Source organism: Triticum urartu, chromosome 5 (genome assembly GCF_003073215.2).
Source record: "Triticum urartu cultivar G1812 chromosome 5, Tu2.1, whole genome shotgun sequence".
NCBI classification, from domain to species: domain Eukaryota; kingdom Viridiplantae; phylum Streptophyta; class Magnoliopsida; order Poales; family Poaceae; genus Triticum; species Triticum urartu.
In genome coordinates, this window is record NC_053026.1 from 650365877 (window position 1) to 650381716 (window position 15840).

Consider the following 15840-nt stretch of genomic DNA (forward strand, 5'->3'; position numbering starts at 1 on the left):
AAGTAATACTCAATATTGTTGCGTACACAATAATTTTCTAGATCTTAATATATTAAATATTTGGCTTGGTAGCCTTAACCATCCTGGTTTGGGGATGATTAGAAAATTATTGACAATTCTGTTGGTCACAACTTATCAAGTTACAAATTTTCCCAAATCATCAGATTTTATGTGCACCGCAGGTGCCATAGGGGAAATAAGTTTTAAGGCACTCTCACCTTAAAATTCTAAGCAAGACACTTATTCTTCCTTGAACACATTCAAAAGATATGTCTGGATTGCTTAACCATTATATGGGGTAATTTAGATACTTCATGATACTCATATACACATTCATAAAATGTTTTTAAGTGTGTCTCTTATCACACACAAGCATGCATGATCTTACTAAATAAATTACTCAACTTATCAAAGTAGGAGCAAATTCTCCTGAAAACATGATCTATAAACCCATTCGAATGAACAGTGTTGTTGAACTAATTCAATGAGAATTTTTTTGTATTAGGTACTTTATGTGCATACCCAGAATGGTTTAGCTAAATTTCTTATCAAAGAGAGTTAAATGAATTACATGACCACTTTTAAAGAATTGTAAATTTACCAGCCTCTTGCTGGACACATACGGCCTCACACACCGTAAGTATGATCTAACTCATACCAACTGCATATCATACTACTTTCCCCTTGTAGTAACTACGTGGAAATCAACAAAGTATTTCCCATCTGCGATAATTCGGTTACATACCAATATCACCACTCCAGCGTACATCAATGGACACTCATAGAAAATTAGGGATCTTGTGAGGAATGACAATTTATCCGTCAATCAAAATTATTCATAGCCAGCAATAAGGATATTTTCCGGCATTAGGGGGAGATAAGTACCATAAAAATGCCGAGAAATAAATTAGAAATGTTATTGACATTCAATCCTTATATCCACGTACTCAAAGAATCTAAACTAGAAGTTTAGAGAATCATATATTTGCAACACATTGCAAATTTGCCACATACATTTACTGATGACAAGGTGTCACTAAATTCTATATTCCTGCAGTAAAGTGTTAGAAAGAGTGGAGGTACCTGATAAACCACTCTTCTCCCAAAATGAGAGCAAGAGGGGGAGAAAATCTGACAACACGAGATATAACTTCTCATATGCTTCCGCGGAAACAGAGGAAATCAAAACCTTAACCAGTAAATGTAATTCAACATCAAGTTGAAAGACACCTCACTGGATGCTCATCATCCAAAGCCCGACATAAATGTGCACAAATGTTTTGGTGCCGGGACATCGAAACGCCTTGACTCCATTTGTTATAGAAAATCACAAGGAATTAAAAAGGAATAAATATATTATCCACAAACTTCAATCATTCCATCAGAATCGTATAAACTAAAGACTACACTTGTCAACATATATTTCTTCTCAAATTGCTAAACCTTTTGGGCCCCGAACCAAAATCCATGGTAGAGTGCCTCTTGCACTCATATTGGTTCACATAAAAGGAAGCAAGTAATGAAGAATAGCACTCGCTCTACAAATGAATAGTATTTACCGCAGTAATACCTAATCCCCATAAGTATCTTCCATATGGAATACTAAAAACTTCTCATTCATAGACAAAGTCAATGAGGTGGTGAGAAAGCAAGGCTTGTAGCAAAAGGGTTCACGCAGAGACCCGACATCGATTATGATGTAACATACCCTCTTGGTATGAGTGGAATTATGTTTCGATACTAAATATCATTGGCAATAATAATAATAATAATAATAATATCCATGCAGTTGATGGATGAAGTGGCTACATACTCATATGAGTCACTCATTTCGGAAATCTCTATTCAAGTCCCTGAAGGGCTTATACTTCCGAATCCAAAAGCAAATCGTAACAAGTTTTGTGTAAAACTTTATAAGTCACTCTTTGACTTGAAATAGTCGGAAATCATATGGTACTACCGACTAAATGAGTTCCTTCTTCAAAAGGAGTACTCAAAGAATGATGATTGCTTATGTGTTAATAAGGGAATCCCAAATTTGATTTCCTTATATCACTTAGTGTATATCAATGACTTCATCATCAATGTCTATACAAGACCTAAACACACACAAAATCATCTCAAGACGAAACATTTGGATTAAACCAAATTTAGCTTAAGTTTATAACTTGAGCATTCTCTCAAGAATACATATCAGTCTACATATATCCAAAGCATATATGAGAAGTTCAATGTGGATATATCACACCAACAAAACGTATATGGTCGATATGAGGAATATTAAATTATATCTCAAGTTCACAATAAATCTTGGACAATTCCATCAGGAAAATCAAGATTTGACCATGATATGATATATGATATTGGCTCTTTACTTGATCCCAACAAAGCCATATCAATGACTGAATTTGATGTAATAGCCTTCTTATGGAAGTCATCTAAATAGAATTTAACGGCTACTTCCACTTATCATTCTCATAATTGCTTTATATAAAGGCATTGAAAATATGCTTAGCTTAGCAGAATGATTAACCACACTCAAAACCATGTCGTTGAGATTCATCAGAATAAAGTAACTTGATTTATCAAGATGCTACCACTTGTGTTACTCAATACATACAGATTATATGAAGAGCGATATCACAAAGCATATTGCTCGAGATTACTTATCCTGATGAATTATAGAAAAGTGATGAAAAATTTGCAAGTAAAATACTGTGAAAATCCAACAGATTATTCACAATGGCATGATCATGTCAATGAAATTGGTACGAGATATCCTCGAGATTTGCAAAGTTCAGGGGGGAGTAATCTCCCAAACTATAACCTGTTAACAATCATCAAATTACATATATTGTACTCTTTTTCCCTTCATGAGTTTTCCCTCATGGTTTCTCATAAAAGGTTTTTAATGAGACAATATTGATACAAGTGTTCACATATGTCATGTCAGTTTCTCCTTATATTTTTCCCATTGGGTTTTAAAGGAGTTTTCAGTGACATATCAGATCGCACTCTTTTCCTTATGAGTTTTCTCTCAAAGTTTCTCATAATGGTTTTTAATGAGGCAATATCTTTTTAAGATAATATGCAATACTTTCAAGTTTTCCCCATTGGGGTTTTTAAAGGAAAGTATACAAAGCATATTCATTGTTCTCTAAACTCACCAATGATTTTTCTCCTTCTTCAAAGGTTTTTCTCATATGAGTTATCAAGAGACAATAATCATTATATGTTGCATCATTTTCTCCTTATTATTTTTTTCACTAGGTTTAAAGGAGTTTTAGCAACATATCTACACTATTCTCCTCATATTTTTCCCACAGGGTTTTTGGAGGAGACTTTAAAGATTATACAAGCATTTCTGAAGATGAAGATGATGAGCATTCTCAAGGGCGGCCATATATTAGGAAGGAGTCTATCAAGATGATGTAGATTCATCTAGTGAAGCATAGATTAGGGGGAGTGTTAAGGATTAATTAAATCCTAATAATCAATGCTTAGGTCGGTTGTTTAGTTTAGCAACCGCGACTATGTAATTACCGCCTCTGTACATGGGTATAAATACCCTATTCTTCAGTCAATGCAGTTACTGTTCAGTCCATTCGTTCCTCTCTCTCTTTTTCTTCTTTACAAGGGCCTCCCAAGGATGCCCACCAAGAAGTGATTGGGCCTCATGACCAGGTCAGGGCGAGGCTACCACCGCCGACATCAAGTGTCTCAGCTCTAGATTATGGTAATGTAATAAATGCCTTAGAGATCATTCATGTCATCATGTTTAAATTTGATGAAATTTTAGAATGAGGATATGTCAGAACTTCAATTTATTAAAGGGAAAAACCCTAAAAAAATCAATGAACCCATAATGTCGTTCTAAACCCTGGGGATTTTTGCAAGAGCTCATATTAATTATTTGACTCACTACCAAATAAATTGAGGATTAGAAAGAAATGCTTTGGTCTCTGAAAAAAACAATATTGTATTTGAATTGTTTTATATTCTTCTATAGATAGAATGATATGCTCAAAATTCCTGAATTATTTTATGTGCGCTATCAAGGGTCCAGTGAAACAACATAAAAAGATTCAGAAGATTTGGTGCTCATCGGAGTCAAACAAATTCAAATCAGCATCGAAATAATTGGAATGGAAATTAATAGGGGGGACTCATGCTCTCCCGTCAGGCCTTTGCCACCCTGCCATGGAACATCGGGTCTCGTGCATCCAGGCGTCTGGTCATAGACCCGGCAGTCATATACAGTTGTGGTGCTGTCGGGATCTGCCTTGCTGCCCGTGTGTCTTACGCACCTCGTTCTTTGGTCTTGGTGCCGACCACGGCAATGAGCTCCATTCCATTGTAATAATGTTGCAATTTCAGTTAAGATATACCTGTCATGGATGATTCAATTACAATTTTAGTTGAGATACAGTGCGCTACTGTTCAATTGACGGCATACTTGGTCTAACCTATTATTTGTTTAGCGAAGGAGAATAAAATAAGTAGCATGTAGCCCATGTGTGTAATACCCGAGGCAACATATATAACTTGAAAAGAGTTACACTTGTCTATAGATCAATGATGAAACTCCGAATCTACTTCTCATATTAAATGTATGCCTACCTTTACAGCCTGATACTTATGGTGGGATAGATGTAAACTGGTTCATGAAGGAAAGATTCAAGATGCAAACTAAATTTCCATGAGTGCCCGGGCTATAAGAGCTAACTATGTTAATGCACACTCCCCTAAGGCAACTAGTAAATCAGGAGGATGGAGAGGACCTCTTATTGGTTTTGTTATGCTTAATGTCGATGCCTCTTATGACCATGATTTACTTAGGGGCAAAACTGGGGTTGTTCTTAGAGATGATAATGGGAGATTCATTGTTGGTGGAAACTGGAGGATTGATTGGTGTGCTGACGTATTAACAACAGAATGTTTGGCTCTAAGCTTCGGCCCATTCCTTGCACAAAAGGCGGGTTGCAATCGTCTTGTCATTAATTCTGACAATATGGAGGTGATTGAAGTAATGAAAATGGAGGACATTTGGCGGGAGCGGCGGCAGCATTGTTCGATGATTGCTATTTCATAGCTAGTGATCTTCCGGTTGTTAGATTTGAACATTGTAATAGGGAAGCAAATAAGGTGACTCATGAAATTTCTAGGCTAGCAAAATTTCCAGTCACTACAGACTGGTTTGAGGAGCTTACGAGGGACATTGTACAGTTACTTATTGATGATGTAATAATTATTTCTAATTAATAAAGTTCATGTTTATTTAAAAAACGGATATTCATTTATGAGCCCGGGCTCATCTGCTCCGGTGAGCAATAAAATCAAAAAAAATAGCAAGAATAATAAAAAAGTTCCGATTTTTTTGCATGAAAGATTATGGAGTGCGCCAGATGCATGCAAAATTTTGTGTGTAAATGACAATCGAGGAACTCGTGGCAAAAGAGATAAAATGAGTTCCGAACATTGCATTTTTCAAATTTTCTCACATGCCCGGTTTTTTTCTGAGAGCTACTCAAATGTTCAAACACCATCAAATTTGGAATGGGCATCACGCATTTAAACATATTGCATGCCAAAAAATCAGAATTTTTTAATTGTTTTTAAATTTACTGTTCACCGACGGGAGCATGTAGACCTAGGAGCCAAATCGCCGCGTCCCAAATAACTTCTACTCCTTAACTTGTGCATCGAAGGTAGGCATGAATTTTGTGCATGTTCATAAGATCCATTATGTTTTCTAAGGTCATGATATATCTCTCTTTTTTTTCTACATTTATCTAAGTTATAATCTTTGGTGTATGTTGGAATTGTTGATTCAACTTTACCTTTACTAACAGGGATACACATCTGTAGCATTGTATCAATATATTTGTAGGAGAACCTCTAGATGATCATGGACTTAATACATTGATCAAGCCTGTGTGCATACTTGTCTTTAGTTCTGATATTGACCTTGTTCAAGCTAGATAACAAGTATTATTTTTAATCAGATACCCATGGTTGTGGTGGTGTTTGCCTCCCGTTTCTTCTTCTCCCCATCGGTGGTGAGGCTTTCGCAACCGCCAGTCGAGACTCGATCCGGTGGATATGCTCCTGAGCCCGACAATCAAGGCATAATGTCATCAAGACTATGGACCCTGGTGTGGACCAAGAAGCAGGTTCTTGCCCGAGGCTTCCCAGATGGGAGAAGCCGGACTGCCCGAGGTCGAACAACCAAAAGACGGATTGATCCATCCATTTCATTTGGAAGGAGACTGCCTATATTTCGTCCTTAAGAGAAGCTCAGCCAAAACTCCAGACAAGCTCGGGGGATACAGAGTATTTGCTATATCGAGGGTGGCCCATCGACCGGGAGGCATGTCAATGGGCCGGCCACAAGGCCCAGGAGGCAAAGTCGTGACGAGGGCCCTTCGATGGATAGGAGGCCCGACTTCTAGATGGTTCATCATCTTGGCATGAAAGGCCAAGAATCCATCAACCGATTGGGGATCTTGGTTGGTTAAGAGATTTCAAAACTCTAACTTGGTCCCTCTTTTTAAGGTGAGGCCGTCATCGTCTCGGTAGCAACCTTCATTTCATACTCATAACCCCCTCACATGAAGTGTTTTCCACCGTTAATCAAAAAACACAGGAGTTGGGTATTCCCTCGACAATGAGGGCACGAACCTAGGTAAACTCCCCGTGTGTGACAGGAGGGACGCCTATAAGACTCTAACTAGACCATACCGGCGTGCGTCGCTGCGCCCGTCGATTTATGCAATTCAATGTTAGGCATTGATACGAATATACAGAGACATGTTGTTTCATAATTTTGTATTGTAATTTTAGATTCTGATTTTGTTTTAAGTTGAGTAAATCCTTCCTTCATTGAATTTTTTTGAACCATCCTTTATCGAATATTGAAAGCCAAAGGTATCACATGAAACGACGGGAGGATTAAATAAGCTATTAGTTCGTTCTTGGGGTTGCCTTTTTGAATTTGTCTGAAAGTATGGTCTTGGACTGGGCCTTGTATCACGCTTTTTCAATGTTTAATCTGAAAGAATGGTCTTGGACTGAGCCTTGTGTCACATTTTTTTATGTTTATCATTTAGTAGTTATGTAATATTGTCTCAAAAAAAATTAGAATTGGGTTTCCGTTCTGATTCTGGAGGTTTAACTGAAGTACATTAAGATCGAGTATACTGGTCATGTTTGCTTTTCATCTTATATTCATGGATTAAGCGGGTTGTCTTGGGGTTGGTTTGGATGAGTTTATATCTGGGAATAGGTACCATGATTTGATGCAAAAAAATTATTGTTTAGTACCTATCCCCGAATTTGGAAGTATATTGGATATTATTGTATGAACTGAGAACGTAGGTACCTTTTGGCAAAAATTGGTTAATACTTTAACATGTTATATGGAAATGTTCTATACTTATAGTAGAATGGTGTGTGAGAGGTCAGGCTAATGATCATTATATGTTCAGGCATTCATAAGCATTCAGTTACCATTTGGCACCACATATCTGTAACTGATAACTGGTTTTTTTTGTAACTGATGAATAATGTCATTTGCATTTACTGTTGTTGTATCCGCGTTAGCCTTGTAGGGAAGAAAAATGAGGAGAAACAATGATACATGACAGGAATTAGTAGCTCCATGCTGCAATTTTTTGAGGAGTGGGCACTAAAGGTCTGCTTCGACTGCTGAATTTAGGGTAGGAATCCTTATTTTGCATACAAAAAGATCAACTGAAAACTGAAAAGATGCATTTTGTTATGCTAATAGAATTGAGATATTATATCATTGGGAAAACATTCTTAGTAGAATAGTAGAAGATCGAAGAAGTGCATTTTAAACATTCTTGGTAGAATAGTAGAAGATCGAAGAAGTGCATTTTGCTATAGGAATGGAAACCAAAGCTATGGAAACAAACATTATTCAAAGGTACGATAACCATATGTATAGAAATGCATAAGTTGTTTCATTATTCAGTGCGCAAAAGAGGAATAGTTTTTGCAAAACATAGTACCAAGACACGTTAACTGGTGAAGACAAAATCGTTGATCATCTGATCATGCAGTAGCATTCACACGCAGGCGAAATATTTATTAATCAGAAACAAAATGACTTTAAAAGGTGAATGTATGCAGAAGAACACCGTTTCTTTATTTGCTTATGAAATAAGCCGATCGAAGCTCTTTTATGATAAGTGCATCAAGTTGATGTGCCGGCTTCGGTTCCAGTCCTGTAATCCATAGAAAAGTTTGTAAATAAATAGTACTGTAAGTGGATATGTACTAAACTTTAGGTTGCAAGTTTTGGTCTGGACCTTTTTGATGGCTTCTTGTTAGTGTTGTGTGAATCATTTTTGCTTGCAGTGGCAATTTCAAAAGATGGTGCGCTTCTTGTTCCTTGGCAGAAGATGATTCTATCTGTTCCTCTAATAATTCAAACAAAAATGGCGATGATAATGAAGTAAAAAATTGGTCAAGGATATAACAAAATGAGAAATAATTGTATAGATGTTGCATCAAGTGTAGGAGAGATTTGTCCTTCATTTTTATCACTTTCATTAGTGTTGTCCCCGTCCTTGTCCTCGGTTTGTTTGTCGTTACTGCTAGTGTTTTAAATATCAAAGGGATAAACTAATAGTTTAGTGTACTACATCTTGAGGCATCACACAATGGTCCAGAATTAACTACCTTTACTCGTTTTCTGAACCTAATGCGTGCTAGTTGGTTCTTATTTGCTTGCTCTCTGCTGTATGTAGAATTTTTTTTAAAAGGAGGACCATGGTGTTTTGATTTGGGAGGCACAATATTTTCAATATAACCAGATTGTGATGTCGATGCATCAGTGCCTTGCAAGACATTTGTATGTTTTGCTCGTTTTGATTTATATTTTGATCCAGAGTGTGATGTCGACGCATCACCACTTGCATGCATTTGTTTTTCTTTTCCTCATTTTTCACTTGCTAATAAAATGCTACATAGAGCAAGATCGATACACAGTAGTGTAATTATTCATAACAATTATAATTTGGCATCATATAATAGGAATTAGAGGTACATTCACACGGATAGTAAGATGAGGCATAAGAACACTGGTACTAACCTGTCCGTTAGCCATAGAATACAATAATGCCTAAACCTTCTAATCCAGCAGAATCAGCCTCAAATCCTTAAAAATGAAGACCTACGTTTTTTGTGAGCACAAAAAAAATATGAATAAAGAAAAACAATGAAGACCTGGGGTAAGAGGGGATGCAGAAAGGAGGGAGGATTTGAACGAATTGCATACTTAAAATATTAGCCATCGCTCTTGGAGAATGATTTCCAGAAGTGGGGATAGTTGGGAAGAACCAGCGTAAGATTGCGATTATATAGGTGTTCATGACATGCTCATAAATTGTACGAAGGAAAAACATGAATGCAAAATTGTAACTGACCCAATAATAATTGGCGGCGGCCCATCCACTGCTATTGATGACAATTAAGGTCTGAATTGGCTATAGAAGTTGAATCGACTTGGGTTGTTCATGCGATGGCCCCGTCCGGTTGCGCAGCCTAGCAGATGTCGTCCAGTCGCCCGGCGAGGCGCCGTACGTCTGACCAGTCGATCCTCCAGCGTCGCAGTCATCACTCCCGCATCGCTAGGTTGGGGAACTGTCGTGGATGAGCCACCACGTGATATTTTTTTTAGGAAGCCACGACAAGGGTTCGTGGGGATTGTGCGAGGCTTCCGTGTCCATCCGCTTCACGTGGGAAAACTGCCACAGCCCATTAGGCCCAAGTTAACCCGGAGCGTCCAAAAATGCTAACGGAGCAGCGGCCCATGATGTGAGCGATCTGTATTAGCGAATGATGCAAGATTAAAAGCGATTCACGGCTAATCTAACGACCGACAATGCTTAAAATTGATGATCAGACGGTTGGGAGCGCTGATAACATGAGAGAGTTGGAAAAGTGCTCAGTTTTAATGTATCTAAATGGAGCGTTTATTGAAGGGGTCAAACTGCTACGTGAAACCTGATATGGGCGCCCCGGCTTCTTTCTTTGCGGGGATGGACACCCTGGCTATGGACGCATATGCTCTATTGAAGGGGTTCCAGCCTGCGAATGATCTTGGATTTTTCTCTCTTGTGATTGAATGCTCTTTGGTAGAAATCGTGCAAGCAGTTTTGAACCCTTCAGATTTCCGTGCGACGAGAGCGGTGGTTACGGATGAGTGCCGGCAGTTGATGAGTTTGTTCGGCAAGGCAACAAGTGAGCTTGCTCGTAGAGAGAATGCGTGAGGTGTGGCTTAAACACCTTCCTGATTTTTCTTGTCCCCTCGCTTGTAACAGATGGCTTATTTAATTAAATAAAGTCACGAAAGTTCTAAAAACCAAAAAAAGAAAAACAGTACTACGACCCAACTTCTAGGGACTGAGTCATTTCCTGCCACCTCATTTTTAGTGCTGATTCCTCCACGTGCATTTAACTGAAATCCATGCGTGTGTTGTTTTGTATGTAGTGCACAAAGGACACCATATTTCTATGTAGAGTACGTCGCTTATAGTAGAGAATATTTATTAGCACGTAGGGCAAATTCTACCACTCCATCCAGAAATTGTTTTATTAAGAAAACTTCTGATCTATTTATATTTAATTGTGGTACTACAAGAACATCAGAAATAATAAAAATTGCATCCAGATTAGTACACCACCTAGCAACGAATACAAGCACCGAAGCGTGTCGAAGGCACGCCGCCGTCATAGCCCCCCCCCCCCCTCCTCTATCTTTTTTGACGAGCCAGGAAGAAAAAGCCTGCTCTTGTTTGCCTTAAATTTGGACGAAATCATTAATTAAAGGATACCCTTTGCAAGTTATGGTGTCTCCTCTATCAAAGACAAGTGGCCCATCATATATGGGTCACTTGTCATAACGTAAGAGTTTTAGTGTGATTTCTTTCCACGCGGGTGGGAGATGAGTGGTTTCGTTTGTATTTATTAAATTTTGTTTCTTAAATGAAATATCTCTTGAATCATGCGTCCAAATGATAGAACCATTTTCATCGTTCTGTTCCTCGTGTCGAGATCTTCAAACCTAAATACCACGTTGATATATTTTTTATGAATGGTTTTCATGCAAATTTGGGCTCCCAACTAGAGTAATGTATGCTTCCAGCATGAACTAACTCGTGTTCTCACTTTGTACTAACTAGAGGATACCCCGTGCGTTATTTGCGGGAACTGGTTGATGAAGTTTTGTGTTCATAACATGAGAACCAAAATTGAAAATACATGTGACTTTTTATCTTTGATTATGTATAGTTCTAACAATATTGATTGAGTATAAGTACAATAATTGAAAGGATTTTTTTTCATGCATGGTTGAATGTTGTGGTGGGTCTTTTTCCATGCATAATTGCAGTTTGAGGTGGGCCTTATCCTTTTTCATAGTTGTATGATGAGATGGCATTCTTGTGTGTTAAGATAAATAAGTTAGTGTGGATGACTCTCTTAGGTATATAGAATTTTGTGTTTCCCAACTTGTGCGCCAAGTTTAAATGCATGCTCCCAACTACACAAACATATGTTTTAATGTGAACTAACATGTACCCCGGCGTAGTACTAAACTGTGCTCCCAACTATTACTAATGTGCATGCTTCCAACATGTCTCCCAAGAGACACTAATATGTGATCCCACATATACTAACTTGTGCTCCGCAGAGGGTGTAGCGCAAATTATGCTCCACAAATGAACTAACTTGTGCTCCCACGAGGGGACAAAGAACAACTATGCTCTTGAGTGAAGCACAACCGTGCTCCCATGTGAAGCACATATGTGCTTCACGCTCACTAACAGAAAAACGCAAGTAAAATAGCCAGAAGAAAACAGAGGAAAAACCCCGCTGGCAAGCTTTCTCACTTGTTTGCTCCATCCCTCGCTCCCTCCTGGAGCCCCACACGATAGCATGGTGTGTACTGGAACTGCCCCCCATGGAAGCCCACGAATGGGTGCCCTTCAACTAGTGCATCCTGAAATGGGTGACATGCGTCCATGGAACTCACCGGGTATTCAACCTCAGTTTGTCGCCCAAATAAAACTGTATTGAGTCTAGCATCTGCTCAGCAAGCTGCACGACAAGGAGGGCCCAAAAGTCCATGATTTCCATAAGTTAGCTTATTGTCTGCCGGTGAAGAGATCTGGCACAAAGCATTTGAAAGGACTAATCATCTCCCTTTCTAAAATTGCCACTGGCTCTGCTTGAAACTCTCCTTCTAGTCTCATAGGAGGTAATTCTGGAGTGATCGCCACAACTTAGTGCCCTTCTTTCTTCTTTAATTGAGATACGTGAAAAGCCGAATGTACCATTGATCCCACTGGCAATTTCCATCAATAGGACAAAGTCCCACTCTTTTCTACAATTTCACATGGCCATAGTTTTGGAATGGGTTGGTCACTCTAGCTAGCAAGATCATCTTGTGATTGTTGAGTCATGTTATGTTAAATGGGAAAGTAACCAGGATTACATGAAAACCTGGTTAATCAAAGGGTAAATTTGACAACAAAAAGAAAAAAAGGATAAAAGAAATGTGGTTATAATATACCATTATCTACCACATACCAAACATACATACACCGATATAATTGTATTTTTAAAGAACATCTCTCGCTTCCTCTTGGAACCCCACACGACAGCATGGTGTGGACCGGAACTGCCTCCTTGTAGAAGCCCACGAAGGGGTACCTTCCAACTGGTTCATCCAAACTTGGGTGACATGCATCCATGGGACTCACTGGGTCTTCATCCTCAATTTGTCGACCAAATACAATGTATTGAGTGTAGCATATTCTTAGCAAGTTGCAGGGCAAGGAGGGCCCAAAAGTCCATGATTTTCATAAGTTAGCTTCTTGTCTGCTGGCGAAGAGGTCTGACACAAAGCTTTTGGAAGGACCAATGATCTTCCTTTTTATTATATTACTTTCTAGAATTGCCACTGGCTCGACTTGAAAATCGCCTTCTGGTCCCGTAAGAACTAATTCTGGAGTGATCACTACAGCTTAGTGCCCTTATTTCTTCTTTAATTAAGACACATGAAAATCTGGATGTACCATTGATCCCGCTGGTGATTTCCATCTATAGGACCAAGTCCCAATCTCTTCTACAATTTCAAATGACCATTGTTTTGGAATGGGTTGGTCACTCTAGCAAGCAAGATCATCTTGTGACCGTTGACCTGTGTTATATTAAACGAGGGAGTAACCATGACCATGTGAAAACCCAGTTAATCAAATGGTAATTTTGACAACAAAAAGGAACAAAAAGGATAAAACAAATTTGGTTATAGTATACCATAATCTACCACAATATCAAACATATATATACCGATATATTTGTATTTTTAAACAACATCCCTCGATTCCTCCTGGAGCCCCACACAGCAGCATGGTGTCGATTGGAACTGCCTCCTGTAGAAGCCCACGAATGGGTACCCTTCAACTAGTTAATCCCAAACTTGGGTGACATGCATCCATGGAACTCACCAGGTATTCAGCCTCAATTTGTCAACCAAATACAATGTAATGAGTCTAGCATATGCTCATCAAGACGCGTCGCAAGGAGGGCCCAGAAGTTCGTAACTTCCATAAGATCGAATGTGTTCTTCACTTTAGCTAGCAAGGTAATATTGTGGTTGTTGAGTTGTGTATGTTAAACATATTTCAAGATTTTGCAACGAGAAAGCAACCACAACTACATGAAAAACCGGTTAATCAAATGATAAATTTGACAACAAAAAAGGTAAAACAAATGTGGTTATAGTATACCATAATCTACTATAGTACCAAACACACATACACACATATGTTTGTATTTCTAAACAACATTCCTGAGAGAGAGAGAGAGAGTTCGTCCATGGTGAAATTCCGTCGTGCTCCACTCCGCACACACCCTACAACAACATTGCCTCCCTTCTCGCATGCTCCTCCACTCTAGAGGCCCCCCTCACGCACTAACATCGCCTCCCTCCTCTTTTTCCTATTCACATATATGCTCATGTGGGTGCTACTAACTCCTGCACTCCCGACATGATACACAGACATTCCTCGGTAGAGCCATGGATGCCAACGAGGCCTCAAGTGGGAGGGGGTCACTTCTCGGCGCTACTATCGGTAGCTTGTGGCGACTTCTTCGTGAGGGAACGACACTGTAGTGCGGCATCTTTTGTATGACACCTTCTCCCCGAGTTCACCCCGTAGGCGCCTTTTCATAGATGGGCAGGTACCACTCAAAACTCATTAGTGTATCGAGACGCCTTTGAGTTTTCTATTAAACTTACATACACAATGATAGGCGTCTCGATCCACCGTTTGGTATACAAGCACTGTCGGGTACCGCTTCAAAACTCATTGGCGTCTTATTTCTCCTTGGCACAGATGCAACCTAGTCTCCCTCACGAGAGTGTTTGGCACCACAGCTGGAAAATGACAAGGCCATGGGCATGGGATTTTTTACAATGGGACAAAGGGAAAAGAGATCCCAAGTTTTCAGCAAAAATCATAACTAACCATGCAAATGATAACCCTTAGAAATTATATTCACTCGTATCGATGTCATAATCAACTAGCAAACAATAATAACATATATCAAATGCCAACACTTTGTCAAAACAATCATGGATTGGGGGGAAATGGCCACTCGACCCATGTCCACCTTAGGAGTCAGGAGTAAGTCCTGCTAGGCATGTCCCACCATCGAAATCGCTGCCAAAGCAACACCGTTGTTTCGTGAAGCCTTTGCCCAGGAAATGAAACTGTAGCTTTTCTATAAGTTGCGATGGTTTTGTGTAATTTACTAGCGTGATGCGTTAACGTTATATTCTTTCATAGTTCACGCATGTAATTAAACAATCATTGAGATCTAAAAGGGCCTCTAGAATTTTCACAAAAAATAAATAAATAAGAGGGCCTCTAGAAAAAAACCGATCATTGAGATCTAACCGGGCCTAAAACGATCATTGATTGAAAGAAAATAGGGTTTCCTCTCCCCAAATATACGTGCGGCCAACAACCGCCTCTCCCTCAAAAAAGCCTAGGGTTTCCTCTGCCTCCTGCCGGCACCATCGCCGGTCCTCCTCGTCTCTGGTGGTCTTAGGGCCATGGCGGCGTGGTGGATCTCGACTCTTGCATGTGGGAGGGCTCCGTCTTTAGATGTTCCTTCGAGTTTTGTTAGGGTTTGTGTCTTGCTCAGGAAGACAACACGACGGCGTATTCCTGGAGATGAATAAGGTTCTCCCTGCCTAGCACTCGTCCCGATGGTGCGTATAGCATCATCAGTGGGTGTGTAGGGATGTGCTTTCGACGGATCTGTCCTTGATGGATTTGCTTGGATCTGGTCGTAGTGTGTTTACGACTCTACGTTCGTGCGTATTCAAGTTGGATTCTTCCGATTTACGCTACTCTTCAACAGCGACGATTGATGTTCTGGTGTGCTGGTCCTATGTGGTCTTAGCACGACGACTTCCCAACTGTCTATTGCAACAAGTTTTGCCCGGCTCCGGCAAGGAAGGGGTGATGACGGCGGCGCGCCTTCAGCTCGCTTCAGTGTTTGTAGTCGTCACTAGATGATCTACAGATCTGAATGTAATTTTTTATTATTTTTTGTATTCATTGTACTGCCATGCCATACTTGATGATGAATAAATCGGAAGTTTTCTCGAAAGTAAAAAAACGATCATTGAGATCTAAGCGGGCCTCGTGTTTACTCGTAAGCTGAGCCAAGCCAGTGTCACCACCCAATTTAAGCGGACCGGACCCCCACTCAGCTGCTACTACTAGAAGTTAAGCA